Source organism: Choristoneura fumiferana, chromosome 14 (assembly GCF_025370935.1).
Source record: "Choristoneura fumiferana chromosome 14, NRCan_CFum_1, whole genome shotgun sequence".
NCBI lineage: Eukaryota > Metazoa > Arthropoda > Insecta > Lepidoptera > Tortricidae > Choristoneura > Choristoneura fumiferana.
In genome coordinates, this window is record NC_133485.1 from 10,009,251 (window position 1) to 10,014,233 (window position 4,983).

At 36.7% G+C, this 4,983-nt stretch overlaps 1 pseudogene; it reads left to right on the forward strand.

Annotated features, from left to right (window-relative positions):
* Positions 1 to 648: 648 nt before the first annotated feature.
* LOC141434636 (uncharacterized) lies at positions 649 to 3,905 on the forward strand (annotated as a pseudogene).
* The last annotated feature ends 1,078 nt before the right edge of the window (positions 3,906 to 4,983 follow it).

Genomic DNA, 4,983 nt, shown 5'->3' on the forward strand with positions numbered 1-4,983 from the left:
AGCACAGGGGGGGGACAGTTCGCCTATACCGTACTAATTCATGCGATAGCGCCGCCATCTCCTTATCTAACCTAAAATAAAATCAGATTGTTGTCGTTTGTTTCAGATAGATGTCACTGAAAGCTTGAGATCACAAATTTTATTTATTAAAAATATTTTGTCGTTGATTAATACCGCAAAAATGAACTTTATTTTCGAATTGACATCGTATTGTAATTTCTAATATAAAAGTCACATAATTGTAATCCGCTCAGTCTTACAAATATTTTTTGTGTAGCAACCCTCTATGTCAGGCCAGGCGTTCTATTCGCGCTCAACAAGGAAATGGTACGTTACAATAAAACTCAAGTGCCTCAGACCATTAAAAAGTAAAGACAGTGCTGCAAACGGAAATTGAGGCTGGTTTAAACTTAAAGACTGAATTCAAGCGGTCTCACTTCTCTTTGCAGCCCTGTTTTTAGTTTTAGTGGTTTGAGCTGGGAAACAATCCAGTAAAGTAAAAGAATACCTGTGACTATTAATAGCTATACGTTGGATGGATATATAATCAATTGGTACTAGTTAGGAAATGCAGACGGAGCGCTTCAACGGTCTGCATGAATGAGGACGAGAGAGGGCTCTCTTTCCCCGTATATTATACTACTCTTTGCAAAGCAAGCTGACGGACGATGACGACGGACGACGGAGTGCTGTGATGTGACCAAATCAATTACAATATTTTGATTTTTGTTGATTCTAATGTATACTTGGACCTATTTCTAGTGACATTTATAACATAATGTATAGTATTAGTATGCAGTAACTAGACAATGCTTATCAAAGGTTTGTAGAACACTATTAGATTTGATTGTTTTTCAAGAACAACAAAAAACTAAATTTAGATGTTTACGTTTTCAGATCTCATAGAGGTCAGCCGCCGTTCGTCAATAAAACATAATCAAAATGCAGCTCTCCAAAAATGCTCCAAACTACATACGCTTTATCCTAAATGTTCAGAAATTAGCCCAGAAATGTGTAATGCCTGCACCGTATACGACGTCAGTTGATGCTCTCGATTTGTTCACTTCAGAACTGTTGCACAGACACCGGAAACGGGGAAGAATCAGCCATTTCGGCTCAAAAGACTTCAATCTTAACATAAGGTTTTTTACAGAAATTGAAAATAAAGATGTATCACAAATGACCATGGAACAACTAGACACATCCATACAAGAGCTTCTATCAAAGAACAAGGACAAACAAATCCAACAAATAATCCAAGACTGCTTGCACTATCGAAAATATTTACCAATTACAACTTTGAAGAAACTGTTTCGAAACTATAGCATAATGGGTAAACCAGAGTCTGTTATGGCTTTACAAAATTACTGTGCTCAAGTTGATCCAATTCTGAACAAAAGGAACGGTGAATTCTCCACTATTTAGCAAAGGCTCAATGCATGAAAGGCAATTCGGACAAAGGGCTCGCAATACTACAAGATGCATATACCAAATATTCAAGTTTGCGCAGTTTGTACCGTGTTATATTTAAAGAGTTGATACAAGACTCTGTGTTGAACAGATCGGAGGCAACATTAGTTATCTTTAAGAAGTATGTTTTGCACTTTAATGAAAATTTGAAGACCCCTATCCTCTAGTTTGCTTTTGGCACATTTGCTGGTCCAGTTCTTGGTTCTCTGACCAAGTACTCTCTGAAGAGCTTTTGGAAGCTTCAGAAGGTCTTCAAGAGATTGTTAAGGACAAGTGAGTTTTTCTTTAATTTTACAATCCTTTTAAATCCTTTTATTGAAGTGTGAATATCAATTAGTGTGAAAGTTTATGAATTGTGTGTTTGTTTGTCTTTAATGTTATAATGGGAATGGCGTTTCATGAAATGCGGATCTCCAATATAACAAATAGGCAACTCTTTGCAAAAGTACTTAACTCTTGTCTGTCTGTCTCTTACCTATTCCGATGAAATTTAGTATGCAAAAATGCATAGTTCCCACAGGAGAGTGATAACTGCAATTATTGTCAATCCATCATTACCATTATTATAAATGCCAAAGTAACTCCGTTGGTCTGTTACTTTTCAAGCTTAAACTGCTGAACCCTTACTTAAACATATTGTCGGGTGACAACCAGAATTACCACTTAAAGCCAAGAGGGATAATAAATGACTTCTGTCTGGTTGTCACCTGACGATATTTAGTATGGAAATAGTTCAACACCCTAGGAAGGACAGAGAATAGTTTAAATTTCAGTTTCTGTACTTCCCATGGAATACCCACCGTTTACATAATGAATTTCAGAGCCACGGCTTTCACCATGTGCATTCTTCGGGACGAGTATAATGAGGATGCTGTAGTGAGGCTATTGCAGACTTTGCTGAAGTATAGTATGATGACGGAGTATGTGAGGGTCCTTCAAATATTATTCAATTATAAATGTAAGTATTTTTCACATATTTAAAGGGAGTACATATAAAATAAGGCTGCCTTTTCTGTGTAATTGGCATATGTAGTGCCATGAGAGTTGAAGTGAATGATTATTGATTACGCTCACAGCTACATGAAGAACTGATTGCATTAAAGGAGTATGAATCAAGTGAATGAGTGAATGTCAAAATCCTGCTTACATGCCATGTTCTTGTGTGAGTGACCTGAACTCTGGTGGCACATAGGTAGTAAAAGAAGAAATTAAAACGGCCACCCTTTTCTATATAATTGGTACATTTATGACGTAAATTGCTTGTATATGGCAACAATCCATACTAATATAATAAATGTGAAAGTGTGTGTGTATGTCCGTCTTTCACGTCGAAACGGAGCGACGGATCGACGTGATTTTTGGCATAGAGATAGTTTATGGGCCAAATAGTGACATATACTTCTTTTATCTCGGAAAAATGCACAGTTCCCAAGGAGAGCGCGTGATAACTGAATTCGACGCGGGCGAAGCCGCGGGCAAAAGCTAGTATTATATAAAATGTAAATATTTAGTAGTAGTAAAACGAAACGACGTTGTCTATTGTACAAAAACGAAATACAGATACGAGTATAAAGTTGTACAAAGGACCTATCTCTGAAGGGATCTCTGCCAGTCAACCTTTGAGCAATGGTTTAGTTCCTCTTTTATCTGCTTTTATACTCTATTATGTACAAGCTTATATTTAACTTGCCATGGTAGTATTGGTCAAATCTTGCAAGTTTTTTACTCAGTACCTGGGCGACTGAGCTTTTCTCTGGATTGAAACTCAGTAACAAGCGTTTTCCCAGCGATGAGACCAGCTAGATCGAATTTCATCCCTGAAAATCCCTACATACCAAATTTCATTGAAATCGTTGGAGCCGTTTCCGAGATCCCCGAAATATATATATTTATACATATACAAGAATTGCTTGTTTAAAGGTATTAGATAGATAGATAGATTTCCAGTGTTTAGATAGACTTGCAATTTGATACATACTATGCAAATACATAGTTAACAAAAAGTATTGAAAATGATTGTATTAAAAATGTTTTTTAACTAAAACTGTATCATGGAGTTATGGAGCATTGCTATGGGTCAGCATCAGGTAACCGAGTGATCCAAGGGTGCACAGATATTTCCCACCCATTCCCTCAACTTTGTTAGCTTACCAATAGTTCATAGTTCAGTGTTTGCTAACAGCTTGTTTTTTCAATTTCAGTAAAAAACAGAGACATGCGGGGCTGCGCCGAAATTCTACGGAACTGCAAGGTCTTGGGTGTAAGTCTGCCTTTAAACCAGCAAGGGAAGTTCATCCAACTGTTAATAGACGGGAAAGAATTAAAACCTACCGGAAAACCTCCGATAGACTTCAAGCTTAAGTTCTAGAAGCCCTGTACATAGTTTGTATTTAAGTAGGAATTTGAACAAATAGAACTGTAAATAAAATCACTAAGAGTAGTTTTTTATTTTATGTTGAACCATGTTCATAGTGGTTTACTAATGTTTTGGCGAAAATTATTTAGCAAATTATTAACTCCCAAACTATTTATCCCATACTTTTATTTAGGCGAAATTTCATTTCCCAACTCAACATTTCGCACTGATATCAATTCCCAACTAATGATTTGATAAATGATTAGTATGCAAATTATTACCTGGGATATTTTTAAAATGTCATTTGTGTTTTCGTCAAATGCGTTGATTGGCATTCCTTAATTTAGCAAGCAAACAAGCAAGCAAGCCAATGTTTTTTTCCGTTCTGTTACAAAAAAAAACCTAACATCGAAGGCTAAGGCGGAAGCTACGCTACGCTTCGCTCCCGCCTTAGCCTTCTGAACCTAACCTATCCAAGTCTCTTCTGCCTAGTCTCGTCTTGCTCGCTCGCTTCGCTCGCTCACCGCCACATGATTTAACATTTATTCATTTTATTATTGTATATCATGACTGATATACCTACCTAATGTATAAAAATTGGCCAAATGTTATTTGACTATTTGTTATTTGCCTTAGCCAATCATTTACTACATAATTGTTTGCCACATAAAAGTGTGATGAAGTAAAATTTTGCAATATAAAATGTTTGCGAAATAAGAAAAATGCGAAGCAAAGTTATGCCAAGGATTGGTTTGCCAAATGAAACTTCGGCGAAAGGTTGGTTGCTAAGTGAAATTTGGCGAAACATATTTCGCTGAAACGGCAGTACACCGTTCATAGTACATGTCATAATACAATATACGTTTCTCTTTTTGCTATCAATACGCCTTGGGCCAGTTCAACGACAAAATACCGCAACTGCCGACTGCTCATGCATTTCAATCGCAGCCAGTATGCAGTTTGCGTGCAGTTGTGCCGACTGCAATGGAACTGCAAAATTAAAAATAGGCAGTTGTGCTGCGTTGGCATGCAGTGCGTCTGTAGACCTTACATAATGATTTTATTTCTTGATGATAGATTAGGCGTGTGTATCTTGTTGCATAATTTATAAAAGTCATAATGTAATGTTTGTCATAATTTTTGTTACCTAGTCATAA